Source organism: Tamandua tetradactyla, chromosome 14 (assembly GCF_023851605.1).
Source record: "Tamandua tetradactyla isolate mTamTet1 chromosome 14, mTamTet1.pri, whole genome shotgun sequence".
In the NCBI taxonomy this organism is placed as follows: domain Eukaryota; kingdom Metazoa; phylum Chordata; class Mammalia; order Pilosa; family Myrmecophagidae; genus Tamandua; species Tamandua tetradactyla.
In genome coordinates this window covers 863,748-888,300 of record NC_135340.1, presented here as the reverse complement: position 1 = coordinate 888,300, position 24,553 = coordinate 863,748, and the positions used below count along the sequence as shown (strand labels likewise).

The 24,553-nt window shown below is 44.9% G+C and overlaps 1 protein-coding gene across 1 annotated transcript in view; it reads left to right on the top strand.

The window, feature by feature from the left end:
• FRMD6 (FERM domain containing 6) overlaps positions 1-24,553 on the top strand; it is a 254,619-nt gene that overhangs the window by 57,348 nt on the left and 172,718 nt on the right. The window contains exon 2 of the mRNA XM_077126768.1: positions 22,735-22,793. The gene's annotated coding sequence lies outside the window, so the exon portion shown is untranslated. The remainder of the gene's footprint in view (positions 1-22,734; positions 22,794-24,553) is intronic.

Here is a 24,553-nt window from a genome sequence, read left to right as displayed (position 1 = left end):
GTTTGCATTAATTCGGCACGAAAAACCCGAAGGCTACTCTGCCTTTGAAATTTGGGGGTTGTCGCCTCCAGGGATGCGGCAGCCCCGCTCGGTCCCAAAGGGTGACCCCTCCTAAACCCCATTCAGGTGGTAACGTGGTGCCAGATTTTCTGACTTTCCAAAAGAAGACTAAAATCTGAATATTTATGTGAAATTCTGAATTCTAAAATATGGGTAACGAACTTAATTTTTTAAGATATAAATCTATGCAAGACACACAAGGCCTGTGTGAGCGCGTTGAACCTGGGGAGCCGTCTTGATTGCCAGTGAGAACTCAGACACTTGCAGGCCACAGGTCAGGCTGTTCGCAAGACCAGCCCGCGTCCTGCCCGGTGGCACACGGGGCAGCCTCGTCCACCAGCCCTGGGTCCCCAGTGCTTCCCGCAGGAGCTCCGGAGCGGGTGGGCCGAGGCAGGGCAGTGAGTCAGCCTGGGTAACGTCAGCCTGGGCAGAGGACGCTGCTGACAGCTTTGACCCCGCTCAGGGGATTGGCAAGGAGAGCATAGAGGCCTTGATATATTGTGAGTAAGTTAAAAGATCCCTGCTACTAAATTATAAAGTTCTTCTCTCTATAGAGAGCTGTTGGAGTGCTACTAGAGCTAAAAGCTTATGGAGCATCTTAAAAAGGAAGCAAATGTCAAACACAGACAAATCCCAGCTATGCGGTGGGAAATGTCATTTCATGATAATAGCCTTAATAGCATTTGTACAATCATTAAAATATACTGTTTCCTATAATGCCCTTATTGTACAGGATGGGGGCATGGCTTTCACTGGACAGGTTTTCAGACCAGGTTCGGTCAGGATACAAGTAGGAGGTTATGTGCTAACTGAACAGCAGGGGAAAGACATCCAGAAAATTTTCCTTTTGTGGTTAGAATGTATTGTGAAGAAAATGGACAGTTAGCCATCTTTATTATTCAGCATCTACAAGGATTACAGCAGATGAAAAATGAGGTGACACTGTCACAATGCTGAGAATTTTAAATTTGATTTCAAAGGACAGGGGGTCATAAATTCACAGCTGTAAGAGAAGAAAGGAGGATTTACCCCCAAGTAAAGTCACTCTCAACGGCGTGGCCGTTTGGGGTGCCCCTGACTCTTCCCCAGTCCTGAACTGGCAGTGGTGCTCTCTGAAACTATTTGGGGACCCACTCAGATCAGGTGGCCAGTTTACCCATCATAGCCTGTGCGTATGAAGCTATTGTGTGCCCTAAAAAGCCACGTCCTCTAATCCTCATTCAGTATTGCTGGGTGGGACCATTTTCATTGTTTCCATGGAGATGTGACCCACCCAACTGTGGGTGTTAGCTTTTTATTAGATGGTTTCCATGGAGACGTGTCTCCTAGCTTTTTATTAGGTGGTTTCCATGGAGATGTGTCTCCACCCATTCAAGGTGGGGTTGTTTACTGGAGCTCTTTAAAGAGGGAACCATTGTGGAAAAAGCTCAGATCCAACAGAGCCCGCAGCCAGCGACCTTAGGAGATGCAGAAGGAAATGCCCCGGGCAAGCCTTACGAAGTGAGGAGAGAAAGCTAGCAGATGCCGCCGTGTGCCCTCCCTGCTGAGAGAGAAACCCCGAACTTCATTAGCCCTTTCTTTGGAGTTAGGGTATCTTTCCCTTGATGCCTTAATTTGGATTTTTCATGGCCTTAGAACTGCAAACTTGCAACTTAATAATGTCCCCTTTTTAAAAGCTGTTCTATTTCTGGTTTATCACATTCCGGCAGCTTGCAGACTAGAGCACAGCCCAGGGCTCCTTGCTGTCCAGGGCAGGGGCCGCCTCAGGCTGCCACGGCGGGACTGAGGAAGCTTCGGGGGCAGACCTCACAGGCATTCTAGAAGATGCTGGAAGTGATGAGAAATCCTACAGAGCCACACACTAAAGACCCGCTGGAGTGAGGCAGGAAGGGATGCCCTTGACTCTCTCCAAACCAAATATGAGCTGTGTTCCCGAGCGAGGCCCTCCCGCGAACTTCTGATGGCGTCGCCTCTTCTTAGCACCAACCCATGGGGGCCGCGGGAGCTTGGGGAGTCCTGGATGACTTGGGTCTTACTTGGGGGAGGTTGGTCTGGTGTGTCGTGTATTATTAGACACCTTCTCTTTGAAATGATGGGTCTGGCCGCTGGATGCCTTGTTTCTTCCTTGTGGGGTGTCCACTATGCACCCCTCAGCTACAGTGCACGGGCATGCCCATCTCCTCTTACGGAGCCTGTGGCCTCGTGGGGGAACGCGTCGTAAAGGCTCCCACAAACGACGAGCTACTATAATCAGAGGAAATTCTATGAGTCAGACGCCTCTCTTGTCCGTTCTTCCAGGCCTGCTTCCATTTAGATATTGCTGTGGTGACCAGTTCTGCAGGGGCATTGGCCAGCTTCCCGCAGCCTCTCGTAACAGGGCCTCCCTCGGCCCCGGCTGTCCCGACCGCTGGCCCTGGGGCTTCTGTGGCCGAGGTGTGGGAACGGACCCAGCGTGGAAGCTGCTGCAGAGGTGGTTAATGCCCACAGGGACCTGCAATCAAGGGGAGACTAAGGCTGTCAGCCCCTGAGAGCGAGTTCCCAAAGTTCTTTTCATAAGCTCCTCAAAATTTCCAGCAGGATTGAGCACCGGTTGCCCACAGCAGTGGCCACGCCAGCGACATGTCCTGGGACCGGCTTCCCCACTCCGTTTCCCTCCCCTAGTCCAGCACTTCTCCTTCCTGAGATCAATCCCCACATAGGCTACCTTCTTTTCAGCCTTTCCTGGGCTCTGCTTTCAGGGAAGCGAGACAAGACGTCCTGTGAAGTATAATGAGTTCATCGAATGAATGTAACAAGGGAACCCAACTTAATGTGGATTGTGAGGAAATAATTACACGTTACCTTATGCCTTACCAGGCATTGTGGTCGCCTTCCCAGTAGTCACTGTTCCCTTCTTCGCTACTAGTAGAATCCTGATTTTATTCAAATATCTGCCTCTCAGGGAAGCCGAAGGATGCAGTCTATTTGGCCTAAACTGATTCTGATAATCCTGTGTCATTTACCAACGACTCATCTGGAAGGGACCACGTGACCTGATCTGGGCCTCTGAGCCCTGAGAGGGGGCCTTTTGGGGGCTTCTAGAAAGTTCTTCTCAGACTTCAAAGGCAAGCAGTAACCTCTCTCTCTTTGCCCTCTCTCTCTGTCTCACTCCGAATGTTTCCTAGATGAGAACCCACGCCAAGCATCTCGTGCTCATGAGGGCACCGCCCTGAGGGCTGTGTGCTGGGGGTGGGGGAGGGCACTGCAAAATCTGGGAAGATCCTGGGTCTTTGGTGAAGCTGCTGGGCCACTGGATTGGCTAACAATTTCCCTATTGTGTTGGCTATCTTTAATTCCGTTCTCTGTAACTGATAAATCAGAATTGAAATACTTGCCTGTAAGTAGAAGAATGGATCAGATTATCCCTGGGAATCTCTAACAAGTTCTACAAGATCCAAATCTCTGAAGGACACCATTCTCTGCTGGCTCCTTTTAGTGCTGCTTGACCTTAAGAAGTGGATGATAATGAATGGCTGAGAGAAGAAAAGCGCGGAGTTTCCCCAGAGGAAGACGCCAGGCAGTAGGACAAGAGCGGTGGGGCGACTAGAGTCCAGATGAGGGCAGGCTTCCACCTTACCCCAGAATAGCCCCCGACATCCTGTAGCAACAAGCACACCTTCTGCTCAGAACTTGGCTTCTAAGTCTCCAATAAAAGGATCTTGGATAAATGACTGATTTGGGGACTGGGGCAAGAAATATACAAGATGATTCTGGAGCACCACGTGGTACGAGAAAGCAAAGAAATGCTGAAAGAAAAATCCCACAAAGGTGATAGTATATCAGACGGACACAGGAGCCAACTGGAAGACCTGCCAACGGCCAAAGCTGGAACAATTTGAGCAACAAAATTAAGTAGTATTGGGTTATAACCGAAAGTATAAAATAAATAGCCATGAGTCCATATGCTAGAAATAAATGACTAAATAAATATAAACCAGTAGGAAAAGAGGAAAATCTCCCATGCAGAAAAATCCCAGTAATTTATGCATATGCTCCACCCTCAGGGAGGGATTGCATAACCCCCAGTCCTCAAATCAGGGTGGCGCCCAGAGTCCCTTCAAAAGAGTGCAGTTTTGGAAGGGGGTACAGAGTACATTTTTTAAAATATTTTTATTGACAAATCTTCACGCACATACAGCCCACACATGGTTACAATCACTGGCTCACAATGTCATCACATAGCTGTGTACTCATCACCATGACCACTTTTTAGAGCATCTGCATCACTCCAGAAGAAGAACTAAAAAGAAAAACGAAGAAACTCATACATCCCATACCCCTTATCCTTCCCTCTCACTGACCACTAATATTTCCATCTGCCTGATATATTTTACCCTCTATTTCCCATATTATTTATTTTTATCCATACTTCTTAACTACAAAGTAAATTTAAAGTGGCGAGATCTGACAAATGCTGCCTCCATCTAGTCTCTCAGCAGAGAAGCCAGGTGGTTGGCGGACACCCTGGTGTGGTGGGATGAAGATGGAGCAGTACTCCTCCCCAGATCCCATCCTCTGTACTAATCACGAGAAAAACATCAGAAAAAACCCAACTGAGGTGCAGCCTACAAAATTCTCGTCGTGTTCAAAATAGTCATAGCCTCACGAACAAGAGCTCTGAGAAGCTGTCTCAGGCAGGGGGAGCTGAAGGACATGACTACTAAAAGGAATCCTGTGGGATTTGGGTCTAGAAAGAGGACATTGGTAATAATGAAATTTGACTTTATTAATAATAATGCATTGATATTCGTTCACCAATTGCAACAAACACATCATCCTAATGTAAATGTCAGTAATGGGAAATGGGGGAGGTCCATGGAGACACTCTGCACTATCTCTGTAATTTTTCTGTACCTCTGAAATCGAAAGCTTATTGTTTTATGATAGCACCTTGACCCACACGAGGAAACATCAACTGTGGACAATCCTCCCCAGTGCAAGGCTTCTCAAGTAGATTTCTTGGTTAAAAGGGCAGTGATGTGGAAACTTGGGCGTCGTTTTGCCAAAGGCTCACTGACGAGTGGCGCCTGGCAGGGGAATGCCCCCTTGTCTCTCCAGCTGGGTGTATGATCATCAGATACCTGTGCTGGGAAGCAGTGAACCTCCAAGGGAGATCCTACTGATGACGTCTCCCCATGTAGTGCCTTAAATCTGACAGTTACAAGGTGTTCTAGTTTGCTAGCTGCCGGAATGCAATATACCAGAAACGGAACGGCTTTTAACAAGGGGAATTTAATGAGTTGCTAGTTTACAGATCTAAGGCCGAGAAAATGTCCCAATTAAAACAAGTCTATAGAAATGTCCAATCAAAGGCATCTGGGGAAAGATACCTTGGTTCAAGAAGGCCGATGAAGTTCAGGGTTTCTCTCTCATCTGGAAAGGCACATGGCGAACGCAGTCAGGGCTTCTCTCTCGGCTGGAAGGGCACATGGCAGACACGGAGTCATCTGCTAGCTTACTCTCCTGGCTTCTGGTTTCATGAAGCTCCCCGGGAGGCATTTCCCTTCTTCATCTCCAAAGGTCGCTGGCTGGTGGACTCTCTGCTTTGTAGTGTTGCAGCATTCTCTGCTCTCTCTGAATCTCTCATTCTCCAAAATGTTTCCTCTTTTATAGGACTTCAGAAACTAATCAAGACCCACTCAGATGGGTGGAGACATGTCATCCCCTAATCCAGTTTAACAACCGTTCTTAACTAAATCTCATCAACCAGGGAGATGATCCCATCACAGTCCCAAATACACAGTATTGAATAGAGACTATTCTACCTTTAAGAAATGGGATCCATATTAAAACATGGCTTTTCTTAGGGGGCATACTTCCCTTCAAACCAGCACACAAGGGCTTGGAATCAATGCAGATCATCAATATGCAACTTGGTTAGCACATTCCAAATTTATACCAGATCTTATGATCTAACTATTATTCAGTCAACAAATATATTCTGAGTACTTATGACATGCCAGACAATATTGAAACCGTCTGCTCTCTATTTTCACAACTGGCCACATGGTGATCACCTTTGGAACTGGTGAATTCCGAGCACATATGGGTCTGGTGCTCTAATTAAAGGCCAGTATGGTCTGTTTCTGGTTAGCAAGGCAGATGATAAATGGTAGCGATGTATTAAGGAAAATATACGACTGTTGCTGTTAATTTAATTGCAGGCTGGGCTTAGTTTACTTCCTGTGTAAGGTTCAAAATTCTGTGCAGGACTCATTCAAAGTTGGAATAAGGGCTCTGCGAAGACACCTTATAATCTGCCCTTGCTTTTTGCTATAGTTGTTTGTACACACCTCAGTTGTTTATAAATTCCTTCAAAGCCAAGGCTAACTATTACTCAGCGTCGTGTCCCCCGGGGAACTTCCGCATTGCCTAGCGTGTCGTGGATGCTCGATGCGTTTGGATGCGGGGATTCAACATTTTTTTTCTGCCTCTGACTTGGCAGCAGACCCGACAGGAAATCAAGCGTGCTCAACACGTACAGTCTCCATGACAACTCCGTTCACACGCACAAACATAAGTGGTCAAAGTCAGAAACGTTTTATTCACACCTCTGTAAGGTAACAGATTTATGTAGTTAATTTTAATGCGTGATATTCTGTTTTTCTTAGCATTGAGTACTAGAGGATTTTTTACTTCTTCTTACACGTGTAAAAGCACTTTATAGCACCAGCTTCCACTGCAGGGTTTTACATGATAAAAAGGTAAGAGCCTCAATGATCCGAGTCCAGCAAAGCTCTAAAACCCACCCTGTGGTGACATTTGCCTAAATGCTTTACAAGAGCCAGGCTCTGCTAAGTGCTGTTTTCTCAGCAGCTCTTACTTTGGTTCCCACTAGGCATTTGGACCAAGTCTAAATGGGAGGGAGGAAAAGAACAATAGCCAATGCTTCTCTTCCAAGGTGGATCTAGTCCATAATTACGTTCAAACTTCCCAATTTGGAGTCCCTTCTGTTTGTTATGAGAATTAATGTAACTCTTCTATGCGACATAGCAACTGCTTGTCACCACTGGCAATTAGGGACCAGTGAGGTCACCAGCTCTGTCCTAAGCTGCTCTTTGTCCCTGTTTACCCTCCCGCCACACGCACACAGCTTCAATGAAACTTCTGCACAAGTGGCTCCCAAATCCAGATCTAAATCTCTGACCTTTAATCTAAACCTCGACTCTCTCATTTCGTTTCTAGAGGTACCATGTTACTTTCTCCTTGGCACTTAGCAAGACCGTGCATGTTCTAAGAGTGTGATAGATGAGTGCGTGTATAACTGAATATACAATATAGGAAGTGTACAGGAGCTAAAATGCTACCCATGTGAAACAGGAACCTTTCAAAAAGAGCTTCATTCCACACCTTTTTGAACAAAATATACTAAACATGACTTATTCACGTTTATTTACTTCGTGGTCACCATTGTGAGCGCCAGTTCCAAAAACCTGCCAGCACAGTAGTTCTAGGGGTTACTGGACTTTCGAGAAAACGTGCCAGCTTGTCAGCAGCGACTTCCCAGGTCTGCTCCCATCACCCGGGCAGAACGTCTGACAGCGTCGCAGGTATTCGCTTGTTTAAAAACCAAGCTCCCCAGGTGATTCTCTGCGTTCTGGTTTATTCTGCCGGGTCATCATGCCTCCTCTGGAACTTGGAGGCTCCTTTCGCCAGTTTTTCTTCTACCTCTGCACTTCATACTCTGTTCCACACACTTTGCTTGTCCACTTTACCTAGAATTTTCTGCTCTACAGACTGAGCCCTCAAGTACCCTCCTTTGAATTTTTTTCTGTCTTCTTCATTAATCTTTCTCTAATCTAGGACAAATAAGGCAACAATTTTCTTCCTGCACAGAAAATTCCTGCAACCTTTTTAACCACTGTCCTGAGCCTGAGAGACAGAAACATGGGTTACACCAAGTAATGAAAACATATCTTTTCTGGAACGTTTTTGGGAATTATTTTAGGCACATGCATTTTCATAGGTAGGAAGATGAACTAGATGATTTATAAAGCCATTTCCAGCCTTACCTAGAGTCTATTAAAGAGTAACTTGATTTACTAATTTTCTGTCCTCTTGTCTTGATGACATTTGCACTAGTCTTTGTCTTTACATTTTGGAGTTCTTCCATCCTGTGTGGCACAATCCTTTTGTGTTGTCCATTATAGTAGACACTAGCAATCTGCAGTGAGTTTATAGACATGAAATAAATGTAGATTGCTGTATTTTGCATCACTGTTTTCTGTATCGTAATCTAGAAGTGAAAAGTTACCACAATGAAATTAAACTTAATTAAAATTTTGTACTTAGTTTTTTTCTAATAAAGAACACTTGAAAGCCTAAATACCAGTGGAATGATGAAATATCATATAAAATTCTCTGCATCTATATGAGGACTACCCCTTGAGTGGAACGGGTGATGGTCAGAAATGTAGTGATATTTGTGTAAACGGGCCGCGGTGGGTCAGCAATGGCACAGGAGATAGTTTTCAGCCCCGCTGGCCAAGCAGGGTTGACCTCTGATGAGCTCTGCTGGTTTGGCGGCTGTGCACCTCAGAAAGGGTCACACTCTTTCAGTCCGTTCCTGTGGGCACAGCCCCGTGGCGGGTAGGCTGTTTGGATTAGATTGTTTCCATTGCAATGTGGCCCAGGCAATGTGGGGCTTAATCCTCCTAGTGGAATCCTTTACACGGGGATAAACACGTAGAGAACTAGGAGATGAAGTTAAAAGAAGAACCAGAGAAGTTTAGAGAAAAAGTCAGAGACGGAGACGCCAGAAGCTAAAGCAGCAGGAAGGTCCCTGCAGAAGCCACGGGTGCCTCCGTGTCCGGCAGCTGAGCCCAGGCTCACTGGTAATCAGTCTGCAGAGAAGGTTTCATCGGCACATGTTCACGGCTTTAGGATTGTAAACTGTAAGCTGATAAGCTACAATTCGTGCAAGCCAGTCCATTTCGGGTGTACTGCATTTCGTCAGCTTTAGCGAACCCAACTGCCCCCAGCCCTTGCACTGAGCCGTCTTGTCATCGGGCACAGAGCCCCGAAGGGGACTTCCCACATCCTACCCTGACCTGTGCCCCATGAATTCTTCCAAATTCCAAAATTACTGTTGGCTCTTCCTTCCTTAGTGAAAACTTCCGCCCATCATCCTGGTATTGAAAAGGACATAAACTGATATTTCATGTTAAAAACAAAGTTTATTGAACGAAAAGAATCTAGGGTTGACATCCATGGATACCCCATCTCTAAGCCCATCTCATCATCGTCAGACGGCTACGGGTTAGCCACTTGCCATCCCACTTGGGAATGCTGAAGTTTGGGGAAGACTGAGCTAAATTCTGGATACAGAATAGTTCCCTCCACTCTAAATAAGTCTTTTCAGATGAAGTCCTTTCGTAAGAGCTATTTACACCAGCTGCCTTCCAAGGACGATTTAGGAGGATTCAGATGAATTTGGCCATCTGTGACCAAGAGGGAAGAACCCCCTGCGGCTGTGACCCCTATTGAATGGAACCACTCAGGACTCGGTCTTCCCTGTGGCTCCTCACACTACTGTAAGGAAGGTCATTTCAATCACCGAGGGTTAGAGCATGAAATTAAACAAAAGCAAATGATTCGAAAGTCCCTTCAGCCTTGAAAGGGATCTTCTTTCAACTAGAGCTTTCTGTGGCCCAGCCAGGAACATGTGAAAACACCAGGGTTTAGAAGGAAGAAAATACAAAGTACCTCCTAGAGACCGCAGAGCCTGAAGCTGTGGTCAGGCATTTAAGGAGCGAGCTATAGGCCAATAGCAGTGGATCTGTAAGCAGAAATCACAGTGAACCTGACAACAGGCTGGGTGAGGTTTTCACGACTTCAACCTAAACATCGACCTGATGAGCTTCGGAAAATAGTAGTTTTGGGCTGGCGAGCACCAGCCTCCCAGGAAAGGCTTCCACTTTAATGGATAGTCCAACTTCATTCAGTGAAGACAGAAGCCAAGGACATTAGAATGTTGCTTTGGAGCTTTTCAGGCAATTTTAATTGAGTTTTTCAGTCCATGATCCAGGAGGAAAAAGAAAAAAACAGCATAGTTTCATTTTCAACCCTATCCCAAACTGAAAAAAATTAATATATTTAGTTTATCAGTCCTTGGAAATCTGCTCTTGTAGAACGACTCTGGTGTTAAAGCATTTTATAAACTCTGCTTCCAGCATTACTGATTCAGCTTATTCTCCTCTTCTGGAGAACGTGGGCAAAATCATGTCAACTAAGACTCCTGACCTGACCTTTATTTCTGCCTGGCAGGGCCCAAGTCTCCTTCAATTTCTAGATGAGTTGGGAAATGACAATGTGAGAAAGCGTGAATCACTGCAAAGTAAATACCAACCACCCGCCTCCACGCCCTCCTCGGCCCCATCTCCACACCCACAGGCTCCAAGATTCAGAAATTAATGTCTCGGTTGTTTGTCAGAATATAAGTGTTAACCAGAGATTGGCTGGGCCTTGAGAGGAAGTGGACTGGCCGGGAGATGGCTCCAGACCTCACCAGGTGGATGAAGACATCTCTGTCGGGAGGCCATGCGTGGTTCTGCCCATCAGGCAGAGAAGGCCACGAGGTTGCTCTGATGACGTGGCACACTGGGGTCCTCTAACAGGACCAGCTACCTGGAACCACAGACGTTCTGGTTGAGTTGGCGTGGGAAGTCAACCAACATGGTGACTGCATGAGACCCCTGAAATGATGAGACCCCTGAAGTGATGAGACCCCTGAAATGTTCGCCCAGATAAGGCTTCCCCGTTTCACTTCTTTTCAATGAGTGACTGAGTCATCTCCCCATGTGCCCATCTCCCTCTCTCTTGTCCCAGGGCTGATTCTGTAAAGTGGCTAAACCACATTGAGCGAGCAAAACATATAGCCAGAAAGACCTGAGTCAGAACAGGACTTCCTCCAGCAGAGATGTTTATAACCTGGGTTGAGCGAAATGTGATAGATTCATTAAGAAGCACAATTAAATGATTATAGATTGTTCTATTGCTGCATAACAAACCATCCCCAAACATAGTGGCAGAAAAGTTTTGGATTCTGGGGGTCAGAAATTTGGTCAGGGCACATTAAAAATAGCTTGTCTCTGTTCGACAGCATCTGGGGCCTCAGCTAGGAAACTGAAAAGCTGGGTGACTTGAGAGCTTGGGGCTGAAATCATCCGGGGTGTCTTTCTCTCGCGTCTGGCAGTCGATGCTGAATACAGGTTGGGGACTTGGGGAGGGCCCTTGACTGAGGTGCCTTCCTCCAGGGCCCTCCAGCACAGCAGCTTCAAAACAGCCAGACTTTTTACGGTGGGTTGCTCAGGCTGAGCATCCAAAGGGCACCAGGAAGGGGCTGCATGGCCCGTTCAGGCCTAGCCTCGCACAGCACCAAGTCCCAGCAGTAGAGTTATTGTGTGTAAGCCCTAGCCCCATCCAGCATCAACTCCCAGCAGGAGAATTATTGTGTGTAAGCCCTAGCCCCATCCAGCATCAGCTCCCAGCAGGAGAATTATTACGTGTAAGTCAAGACTCAAGGGGATGAGACCCCACCTCACAACGTCTCAAAGAATTTCTATATGTGCTTTCAATATGTTTTAAAATCTCCTTAATACAAGGTGTAACTTTCAAGAACTAGGGCTCAGTAGAAAAAAGCAACTGTGGTTGCAATACAAGTTCAGTAAACGTGTGTCTCTACAACAATAGGTGATAGACTCAAGCTTAGGAAAGTCCAGGTTTGTTCCCAGATATTAAGGTTTTATTGCTTTCTACTTATAGATATTTAAAACAACTTTATTTTTAGAATCCCTACAAGAAAAAAATTTTGCAATTGCAGGTTATAAACTCTCTAGGTTCTAGCCTTTGCGTCTTGCAAACAATTGTTTTATAACCCATTTCTAAACTATTTATTATGGAAATTATCTTCTTGGGAATGCAGCTATGTACTGATTTCATTTATTATAGCTCTGTTGTCTATTTACATTATTCCTTGTTCAGTATTTCATATCCCACAGAGGGACCCTAATTCCTGTACAAACTTCCCTCGGCGATATCCAATGTCAGCACTCCTCTTCATTGTACTCTCTCTGCTCTGTACTCATATTTGCCCTTATTCTTAAACAATTAAATCCCTAAGCTTGGACGGTCTTCTCGTTAGTACAGAAAATGCCTTCACACTCGTGTCTGATCTTTGAGATACTGTGTGATTTTAACTTGTCATTTGGTCTCTCAGATCCCCTCTACAATCACGAATTTGGGAAGGATTAGTGTAGCCTTGTTTTAGACAGAATCTCTTTTTTTTATGGTTTTTAAATGATGAAATGAAAAAGTAATTGACTCCTTTGTAAATGGAGCAATGTGTTGGGACCCAGGGACATTAAATGGCCTCCATTTTGAGCTTGAAACTGGGTCCAAGAGAGGAGGAAACTGGGGTCCAAGAGAGGAGACCATGGACAGTCTTGGCAGAGAGAGATGACAAGGCAGCTAGAGCTCAGAATAAAAAGTGGGTTAAAGGATAAGATTAACAGCTTTCCTCTGAAGAACAGAACAATAGATTTAGAAAAAGAGGTTAAAGGTCCAGTTCAAAAAGGCCCTGGAGCAGCAACCTTCTTCCAAGCCAAGGGAAAGCAAATGCTTAAATAAGCATTTCACTTAGTAGTTAAAGGGTGACTTCACCTGCATTTAGGAGTTTGCATTTGCCAAAAGCAGCTACCATGTCACTTACAGGTAGAAGTTTATCAACAAGTGTGACGTTTTCCTAATTAAGAACATAGGAAAAATAGGTATGTGTGTGTATCCCCTGAGTGTGTATAATTGTAGAGAATAAAAGTAACAGGGAAGGATTTTCATGGGTGGGTGAGCACAGAACTGTTCCTGTTACTTCACTTCCCCCAGTCAACTACCCAAAGTTGGATTCATTTCTATTTGCAAAGCCAGTAAGTCTGAGGGAAAGCTTCCGTGGCTTGTGTTATTCAGAAGCCATCATTTGTTCAAACCCCGACCCATGCAGGGCACAGCCTTGGGGCCTCTCCCTGTGTTTCTCGCTGCACCCGAGAGGGCAAGTGGGACCAAGAGTTCATGACCCTGAGGCCTCGTGGGACAAGTCTAGCAACTTTCAGGACAATGCAGATTAAATGGCCAAATTATTTGACCCAAACTGAAATGATTTCTTCAAGAGGGAGTTGGTATACTTGCCAAATAAATCCTGCCGGAATGCTAGGAGGCAGCCGTGGCTGAGCTCAACCGAACTCAAGATGCGGCTCCAACACCGGCCCGGGTTCAAGGCCCGAGAAGCCGTGGTGCGAGCTGAGGTGTCCTCTCCTAGGCTTCCAGCCCAGAGGCCGTTTGGGGTTTATTATTAAATATTTTAAAAGAATCACCTTTCTCACCTTCAGTCTTCAGAAACTGGTGGGTCAGGGGTTTCCTCACTGCCTCCTGTGAGCGGGCCCCTGGCACCACATCCCTGGCAGGCCCCGAGGCCCCGGCCCCACCCCCGCTAAGGAGGAAGCCTGCGGGGCACAGGGAGACGTCCTGGAAGGAGCAACCCGAGGTGGAAGCTGGGTGGGCCTCATTTGACTGTCTTCTCAAGTGTGATTTGTTTCTCTGCTACATTCTCTTGTATGAGAATTTTTTTAATGAGCAAAATCTTAGCTTTTCTTTAGGTAATAACCATGGCAAAGGGACGGGCCACAGTGGCTGAGTGGAAGAGTTCCCACCTGCCATGCCGGAGACCTGGGTTCGATTCCCAGTGCCTGCCCGTGCAAAAAAAACAAATAAATAAATAACCATGGGAAAAATCAGTTTTTCATTTGACTTTAGCCACTACAAAGTTTAGTGCTTGAGTCTGGGCCCCTCGTGCGAACAGGCAGCCCCACGGGACCACCTGATTCTCACTTAGTGCTGATCGTCGGATTTACTCATGGTCCGGTGGGTTTGAAGGTCACTCATTTCCATGGGTTTGAAGGTCAATCATTTCCAAGTCATAACAGCTGTTGTGAAGAAATTATAGGTGGATTTACGTTTTACATGGATATGAGTCTTAATTTATTCTAAATATCTAGATTTTATAGATTGTAATGCTCTCAAACACATTGGCTTCTTTTTTAAAAGTAACTGACATTTTGCTCAGTATGATGTCTTCAAGATTCACAAAAGAACAAATATTGCATGATCTTACTCTTGCAAAATAATTAGAATAAGCAAACTGCATAGGGTAAGAAACCAGATTGCAGGTCACCAGGGGGTGCGGTGGGCTAGGGAATGAGGAATTAATGCTTAAACTGTAGAGTTTCTGTTTGGGGGGACGGAAAAGATTTGGCAATGGATGGTGGTGATGGCAGCATGGTATCGGAAATGTAATTAACAGCACTGGATTACATATTTCTATGTGGTTAAAGGGGGGATTTTAGATTCTGTATGTGTTACTAGAGTAAAAACTTCTTTAAAAACCACCCATAGAACTGCACAACATAAACAGGGAGCCCTAATGTACATCATGACTGTGCTGTAGAGAATAGTAATGAACATGTCCTTTCCATCAATCGTCACAAATGTACCGCATCAATGCAAGGGTTAACGGTAGGAGGTGTATCAGGGCTCGCAGGGAAACAGAACCACCAGGAGAGATCTGTAAATATGAGATTTCTAAAAATGTCTCATGCAACTATGGGGGTGTAAGAGGCCAAAGCCTGTAGGGCAGGCCGTGAGCTGGCATCTCCTAAGAAAGTCCTCAGCGAACTGCCCAGGGGAGGCCGGCTGACTGAAGTAGACAGGCAGAGAGATTCTCTCTTCTGGATGCTCCTTAAAAGCCTTTGTGTGATTAGATTAAACGCCACTCATTGCGGAAGACACTCCCCTTAGCCGCCTGCAGACGTAGGATGCAACCAATGTGCTCATGATTTAAATCCGCAAACTGTCCCCCCAGCAACAGGCAGGCCAATGCTTGCCCGCCCACACCACCGGGCACCACTTCCGGCCAGGCGGCACCTGACCTCACCATCGCAGGGGGGTGCGGGAACTCTGTGTTATCTGCATGATTTTCTGATATACCTACAAATTCTCCAATTGAAAAAAAAGTAGCCAAAAATATAGGACATTTACACTGTATGATTATTTACAAAACTTACTTAAATGAATTAAGAGGAAACATTATTTTACGACCAAACAATTTGTTGTCCTGAATTCATGTGTCAGGGTTGGGAACTGTTCACTGTCCTTTAGCCTCGCACCCTTCAAACTGAGGGGCAAAAGGTTGAAAATCAATTTATTATGTGTTTCCACCAATATTTTTCAAAAGAAAAACAATGGAGTGGAATAAAATAGAATGCCATAAAAAATGGCAGAATGAGTTTGCTGGCAGCTAATACTATTTGGTGTAACTTTGATTTCCATTTTGTGCGTCTGCATCTAAGTGTTGTTCTAGTCTGACATAGAAATTATGTCTTCCTAAGGGTCACAACTGAAAAGTTTAAACCTTCTACATTAACCACTTGCTCTCGGGCTTGCAAAGCTCTAGCACTTCCCTAGCCCATTTCAGCTCCGGTCTCCTCTTTCTGGGAGTTGAGTCACCACCGAGGTCGCAGATGGGTTCCCAGACTGACGCTTCATTCGGTAAAGCACACAGCCCGTCCACCAAATCCCCACAGCTGTCAAGCTGGGCAGAAAGTGACCAGCACTCTTCTTCTAAAGGGCACTATGTTTATGTTTTTAACACTAACCTGTGTGGACAGGCCGCAGTGGTTCAGTGGCAGAGTGCTCCCTGCCATGCCGGAGACCCAGGTTCGATTCCCGGAGCCTGCCCATGCCAAGTAAATAAATAAGTAAACGTCCAAGGAAAAATAATCTGTGAAAGTGCTACTATGTTTCTGCAAACTCTTATTAAAATGCTAATGCATATTGAGATACAATAATTCTGTTTAAAATTCTCCCTTTTCTGATGGCAAAGTTGAAAAAAACATAAAATAAGGGGTGTTTTAATGGGTGCCTCTTCCAGCAGAAGTTTTCTGCTGTACCTTTCAGGACACCTGCCTTCCCGGCCTGTTGTAGGTTTTGACTGTCCTTGAGTTCTTCTTTAAACCCAAACTGTTTCCTCTTTTAATCCCAGCTCATTTCCACGTATTCAGTCCTGCAGAGACAGCGGAAAGTCGTGGAGAAAATGGATAAGCAATAGTTTAAGAAAGCACCTAGGAATCCAGAAGTTTCATTCTCACACGTTAAACTATTGAGATCTTCTGGGAAGAACTTCTTGGGCACTCTTGGGACAAACTCATTCCTGGCCCCTGTTTCTCCCTAATCTCCACCTCCCACGTCTCCTTTCAGCCCAGACTCAAAGCAGCCGCTTCAGCGTTTGGGCATCTCAGGGAGGACCGAGTGTGCTAGAGGCGAAGGGCCCTCCCCACCGACGACAACCCCCCAGCAACCTGCCCGACACACAAAGAAAGAAGGAGGGAGATGTGAGGGGGGAAGGAGGGCACCGAAATAAATTCCAGATGCATGGAGAAATTTAAATGTAAAATATGAAACCATGTATTTGCCCTAAGAAAATAAGTTTTTTCGATGAGAATCATGAAGACTAATAATGATGACCCCCTCTCCCCCCCAAAAAAAACCCAACGGGAAACAGAATGATAAAAGCCCCAAATGAGATGATCGACAAATTCAATTACTCAAAAATAAAAGTTTTACCTGGCTGAAAAAACACTTTAAACAATGTCAATAGACAAAGATAAACTAGGAAAATTGTTAGCTACACATTTTATGGTAAAAGGGCTACTATCTATGATATATAAGGAGCTGTTACAAAACAAAAGGAAAGAGACAATAATCCAATAGAAAAATGAACAAACAGATCAAAAAACGGGAATTCAAAGCTCTTTTAATTATATGAAAATAAGCCCTACATCACTCATAATAAAAAAGTATAAATTAAAGTGAGAGGATTTTCCAGAGATTTTTTTTAAATGATGACACGCTTTTTTGAGTGAAGTACTCTCCTACATTTGTACTGGTGTGTACATTGGTCCTACCTGTATGGATGACGATTCAACAACTTTGATTAGAATGTAAGATATACATACAGTATGATCCAGAAATTCCATTTCTAGGAATTTATCAGATAGATCTACTCGTACATAATCAAAAGACATAGGCCCAAGACTAATCATCGTAGAATTGTTTATAATGACTAATAAAAAAGGAAATAAAACCTTAATGCCCATCAAAAAGGGACTGGCTGAACAAATTACGGATGCTCGCTGACAGTGGATCACAGATGCAGTCCTCGGATAGCTCCATTGCACTAATACATGCAAGTGCCGTGCTAGGGGAGAAAAGCAGGCACAGAATCTGCAGTGCTGTGGGTTGCAGAAACAAAGCAGAAGGACCTCTTTGTTCACACATGCTTCCGGAGATGAACACACAATCTCCAGAAGAACACACAACTACACAACATGCAACGCACGTCAGCTCTAACGAGGTGAAGTGGTCACTGGTGGGCTTATGAGGGTACGCTTTACTCTCTACTTCACGGGCTTCTGCAACTTCTGAGTTCTGTGCGTTGGGCATGTATCTCCTAGTGAGATGTTATTTGGTTTTTGTTAAGAGAAAAGAAAGGGGAAGGCAAAAGAAATGAAAATGACGAAGAGAAAGGAGGGTGAGGGTATAATCTATGGAAAAGTACATGAATTTACTTCTCATTTGGAAACTCAAAATTCACTTTTAAATTGGAATTTAGCTGATAAACATGGAAAGACTTTCATTAAGTCTGTGTCAGCTGCCTGGGGGCATCCAAACACTCTAAGTCCATGACTCCGATCTGACTTCAGTGTGGAAGTGAGGCTGAAGCCCCCACCCCCACCCCCCACACAGGGAGTTTCGGCAACCCCCATCCCAGGGGTCTTGGAGAGAAAGCCGTCCTCCACGCACCCCTAGCTCTAGTTCTGATGCCACGGAATTCATTTCACCTCCGTGGTGTACCTGCCGCTGTGGTCTCCTCGCCCTCTGCCAACTCAGCTGTGTGACAGAGTCCCGTGGTTTATTTACTTATTTTCCCAAACCCTCTCACTAAGAGCGATTGGTTGGAGGATACGAGACCCTGGTTTTAAAGTTCCATTGGGATGGGTCCTCTAAATTAGAAGTTCTTGGAAATTTCTTAGAAACCTATTTTCCTCTAAAATGTCAATCCCTGTCCTGTCTCTGTTAGCTGTGACTCTCCCAAGCAGCCCTCCTTCCCTGACAGACCTGAGAACCTCAGACAGCTCTTCCTTCATCATGGAAGGCACCTCATCTCTCCTTTTGTCTCTCCCGCCTCATGGGCTGACAGCTTTAAGACATTCCCCTCGATTACACTATGTAAGAAATAGGGAGAAGGGAGAGAAAAGTCTAAATGTCTGATTATAGGGAATTGATCATATGAATTATTATACACCAATGAAATGGAGAATATACAGCCATTAAAATCATCTGAAGCTGCTCATTTATTGGAGTAATAAATATTTACAATGTAACAAGTGAAATAAGGAGTTTACCAAATAGTGTACATACATATATGCACATAAACACCTGTAAGTGTGCAGATGTGTGTGCACACAGTATATGTCCATGGTATACAGCACACACATTATCCACATGTGTGCAATGTGCACACGTGCACGCGTATTTGTAGATATGTGCATATATACATGTAAAAAACCCATTTTATAAAGTTCTACATAAGGTGCATGTTTATGTTTGCTGGGATTAGATACATCAAAATATTAACAGTATAACTTTTTGGGCAGTAGAAATCTGGGAATTTTTTTCTTGTGTATATATTATAATTATTCTAAAATAACCATCTGTTTCTCCGGGGAAGAAAAGAATTTCTTAAAGTGTGTATGGGGTAGAGTGGGGAAATGCTGCCTTCCAGAAGCTGCTGATGTGAGCTCCAAATAATAGGGACTCCCTCCACCATCGCGGTCTCCACCTGCTGACCCCTCTTCAGTGAAAACACCTTCTCCTTTGTGACCTCTTCTAAAACTATTTTACGATGGAATCTCCCTTTGTGCTCTGATAAAATAAGGCAAATTTTGAAAAGAAAAGAAGTAAAAGAACAGAATTCCTTCCTTTCTCTTTGAAGAGTGGGTGGTTCAAATATTCGAGGTAATGATTTCTACCATGTCTGCAACATAAGGTTGGCTCCTTCTCTTCCGGTGACCCTCAGCCGAGTCAAATCTCATCCTCTAAGGCAGCGAGAGGGGCTGGGATGACAGAAAGAGTGCCAACTTCTCAGGGCACAGCAGGCTCGGGGGACAAGGTCCTCAGCCCCGTGAGGTATGGGGCTCCCCGGGCACTGCCGGCTCCGCTGGAAGGGAGCCAGCCGGGAAACCCATCGACTCCTCAGGCATGGCAGGCCGCGCGTCAGCCCCAGCGTGACCTGTCACTGACTGAGCGAACAGAGCTTTGCGAAATCAAGGGATCACAGATCAGCTAGGTTACGGCCTAGATCCGGGCAGCTCCATCTGAAAACGCGGCTTTCTCCATCTGTAGGGGACTTAGGGATAATTGGATATGATCCCCTCGTCGGAGGACCCAAACCCGGGGAGATGAAAGGGCCTGCCCAGTTCGCAGAGCTGCTCAGTCGGACGGCCAAGGTGAAGCCCGCTGCTGAAATGCATGTACACACACACCTTCGGAATGCCTGAGTGAACGAATAAGGGATCATCCCAATATGAGCATGGAAACTCGTTCCAACTCTGACCAGTGCTGCTCGTGTCGGCAGGTCTTTAGAAGGCTTCCTACATTTCCACGGAGCAGACGATAAGCAACTGCTCGGCCACTGGAGGAGTTCATACGGGTGTGCTTGCTTCATAGGACACACCGCGCCGCCAACATTTTGCAGGAAGATTGAACTACATTTCCAACATAGAGGAATGATTCTCTGTTTAAATAAAATTCTTTGAAAAGTAGTAAATACCCTGAAAAACAGAAGAAATGTCAATTTATGTGCTTTATCAATCCAAACTTTCATTTGCCTAGCTCCCTTCTCATGGGTCTAAATTAGGTGAACTGAAAGAGTTAACAGAGCCCCGGTCCGCCGCCACCCAGGCTGTGCGTGTTGAGTTCTGATCCCTGCTGGACTTTCCCAACCGAAAGATCAGCTCTCTGCACGGGTTGTCCAGGGTGTGTTCCTCCTGGGACGGAGAATGGGCCGGGAAGCGTCTCTCTGCGTGTGAGCTGGGATGGAGAATGACTCTGGGAAGCATCTCTCTGCGTGTGAGCTGGGATGGAGAATGACCTGGGAAGCGTCTCTCTGCGTGTGAGCTGGGACGGAGAATGGGAGTTTGGGAAGGGTCTCTCTGCATGTGAGCTGGGACGGGGAATGACTCTTTGGGAAGCGTGTCTCTGCGTGTGAGCTGGGATGGAGAATGACTCTTTGGGAAGTGTCTCTCTGCGTGTGAGCTGGGACGGAGAATGACTCTTTGGGAAGTGTCTCTCTGCGTGTGAGCTGCATCTGCAAAAGGAGGCTGAGCAGGCAGGAGCAGTCGCAGTTTGGATTGTTTTCGCTGGGGTGGCTGCTCGCCGCAGACTCTCTGCGTGGGACGCTGCTGTGTTCAGGGATGGCAGACCCAGATGCCCATGGGCCAGGTGACTCCCTGTGAGAAGCAGGCCAGGTAGGGCTGCACGGGGAGGAGGGCTGCTGCCTGAGGGGCAAGGACGCTGCTCGGCCCTCACCCCTACCGCCAGGCACAGGCTGCCCAATTTCTACAAAGTATCTATATTTTTATGTGAAATCTTTCAAATTGGTAGAGTTGCAATTCATTCAAATATATTTTCAAACATTGTAGGTGAGGTTGAAATAAAAGAAGTCCCGTGGGCTGCCTTTGGCCCACTGGTTACCAGTTTGAGAGTTTGGACCCCTGCAATGATATTTAGTGAGTGCTGTAAAGTGTATAAATTGGTGCATTAAAGAGTCTATTTTCTAGATTAAACCACACAGAAAGAAATCTTTTTATACAAATCAAATGTATCTGTTAATCCCTACCTTAATTCTTTCCTAAAGCTGTCCCCAGCTCACTAAACTCAACTTCCTAAAGTCTACTGCACAATTCATGCTTAACTCAACCCTTTCTGTCCTTGTTTCTAATTATTTCACATGTGTAGGTCTTGTATTTAGACTTCATTGTAAGTATTTCCAGGGCAAGAATCACACCTAATATGTCTTTTATACCAACCCCAAGGCAGTTTAATTTCTTTTCAAGAATGGCTCAAGAAAAGGATAGCCTACACAGACCCACAAATGCAGTTATGCTAGAACTAAGTATCTTGCAGCTCCTAATTTCTAACTAAGGTGAGTGAGTCAACAAGCTGAATTCTGTAGGCACCTCGTCCTTCTTAGCTGAGAAACAGTGGCTTGCCACAAATATTTTTTTAACAGCACATGGCAAAATAGCTATGAATTCATCATAACTTTTCTAGATTAAAAGACTGAGGGATATATTTAATCCAGTGGAGGTGACTGTATCCTTTCCAAGCTTTGACTTTGAACATGAACTTTTCTGAGCCGTCCCGTGTCTGCAGAGACCCCACTGGGAATGGGCCCAGCACACGGTTAACCAAGGGCAAGCTCATGCTTTGCATTCCCACGTCAGGACTCTCTGGGTCTCTTAGGGTGATTTGGAGGGACAGAAGCATGAGCTGTCATCAGTCTCAATCCAGAACTGGATGTGGAGGGAAGAGAAGAGGCACTGAAGCTCCAGGAATGGCCAGCACTCTCTTTGTCCCTTTCTGGAAGTGGCTGGAAATACCGTAAGCAAGTGTTTGCCATGCCCTGGCCATTAACGCCACAGCCACATGGCCCAGAGGAGGCGGAGAGGCCCGAGCTGCGGAGAACATCAGGGAGAGGCCGGCGTGGGGCTGGGCTGCTGGGCACCTCCGAGAGTGGGCGGGCCGCGTGGGCCCTAACCCTAACCCTAACCCTAACCCGAAGCCCGCCAGGCCCCCCAACCCGGGATCCAGAGGCCCACTCTGGCGTGGGCTGACCGCCTGACCAAAGGAAAACACTATATTCTCTCCCTTTCCTGGAAATGTTGACAAAATACTCAGAAAGTGTTTTTCCTGAAGAAGTCCTGCCTCTAAATTCTGCTCTATCATAAACACCACATGTGTGCCTCACAGACATTTCTTTTCATCCCTCATAATTCCCTATATTGCTTGGTAATCCAAATAAGAAATAAATCATAAAAATCAGACCATAGCATTGCATTAGGAAGCAGATTTTAGATTGCAAAAAAGAATTTTTTTAATGCTCTACTTACTAAAAATAATGCCTTAACTTAGGCAAAAAAAAAAATACTTAACATTAACCCTAAGCGTTAATTAACATCATTTAAAATATTGAGTTGTAACTCTTGTATTATTGCTATGTTCTCTAGAGAATTTTAGTTGTATCATGAAATTTCCTTTTTTTTTAGTCATTGTGTTGATTCAATTGCATCTTCTTCATCTGCAGATTGGTTTAAGTTGCTAATAAAAGTGACGCTGAATAGACAGTTCATATGTCCTTGGGATAATGGTGCTGACCCCATCCAAGTATTAATATTAATTATAATGACTGAAAAAGTATATTACATTTCCTTTTTTGATTGCTCCTTACTTTTTTTTCTTTCTCAACAGCTTTCACATCCATTTTTATCTCATGAAGCTTCTTCTGGTTGGAAACCTACCTTCGTCAGGTAAGATACACCAAATGAGAATATGTAAACCTTGTTTAAAAAGAATCCAAAATGAGTGGTGCCGTGGTGGCTCAGTGGCAGAGTTCTCACCTGCCATGCCGGAGACTCAGGTTCAATTCCCAGAGCCTGCCCATGCCAAAAAAAAAAAAAAAGAAAAAAAGAATCCAAAGGGAGTGTTCAACCTGGACAAACATCTAGAACCTAAACTAGGAGACCTGCTGTTTTAAGTAAGCTTTTATGGATCAAAGGAACAGGAAATGTCTCCTCTGGATGGGCAAAATTTGATTCATTTGCTGTACCTCTTCCTTTCTCTCCTCCTTCCTTCAGATGTATCCATTTTTCACTTAGCAAGCTAAAGTTTGCTTTGCAAAATCATCTGCAATGCTTCATTACAAATAAACTTACCTTCATGATGACTTAAAGCCTGTCTAGTAGGGACTCCTACAAAGCTAGGTACTCAGTAGAAGTTGTCAACTGTAATTGACTTGTTTAAGCCCCTTTTTTAACTTTGAAAAGGAAAATACTCAAGGAAGAAACACCTGTAAAAGGTGGTCCATTTTGGGGAGGACAGCCTTCCACACGTCCAGGAGAGCCAGGCATCCTCTTCACGAGCTGTTTTCACATGGCTGGAAGTGCTCCGCTGTCATCTCTGAAGCCATTTTGAAAGGGTTTTATTGTCCAAAATGAGATTCTGTCCCTTTGTAGTTTAGAATACATTTGTGGTAATCTAAATTACCACAATTAGTAGGTAAATCTCTACTAATCTCCAGAATCTCCAGTTCTGGAAGCGGCACCCAGCAGTCATTTTACCTCCATTCTTACTATGATGTGGTGTAACCCCGAAAGACTTAAGAATTCTCTGCTAAACCTAAAAAGAATGTATACAAGGATGTGTCATTCTCAAATGATACTCAAGTCCACTCCGAAAATGCCTTTGCTTAAGAAGACCTCTCATTTGCAAAAATATGCATAATTTGAATCTACATTATGCATATTACCTGAGCAAGTAGGTATCTAGTCTCTAAGACACAGTTTCCTCCTTTGTAATTAATAAAATTTACTTAGCGTTTTTGTAAGAAATAACGGAGATAATCCAGAAACACTTAGTACAGTGCCTGACAATAAATATTGGCCATGATTAAAAATAATTTTATTAATTGAGTTGTAAATTTTAAAATGTGATATCCAACCTTGTCCCATTAAAAACAAGCTCTTATTAAAAACAAGCTCTTAGGGAAGAGATCAAGTGTCTCTCTGTCACACGATTCACCCACCAGGAAGTTCCCCCATCACCACCAATACCAGCCCTGCCAGCACATTTAATTTTTCCGTGAAGATTCGTCGCTGTTGGTGTCAACTTCCTGCTTTCGGCTCTTCTAGTTGGCCATTACTGGCACTCCTGCATGGGCCAGGTAGAATCAGGGACGTGATAAAGTGTGGAGAACCATCATCTACAGCCCATTCATAAAGCTCAGGGAGCACAGATGGCATCTGCTTTCAGCTCCTCTAATAGCCACCAGACATTAGAGTAAAATCCAAAGGTCAGCCGAGTGTCCCAAGTGCAGGCGTCAGAATGCCAACGTCTGGAGGGGGACTGTGAAGGATAAGTTATCTCCTTCCCTTCTAATCAGTTTATAAGAAAAACATGCATCCAATTTTTAAAAATTTCAGGAGAAGGAAATTTCCTAACCTTTCATTTAAATGCTAATATACGTAGATAAAAGTTATATATGAATATGAAATCTCGGTTGGCTCTAAAT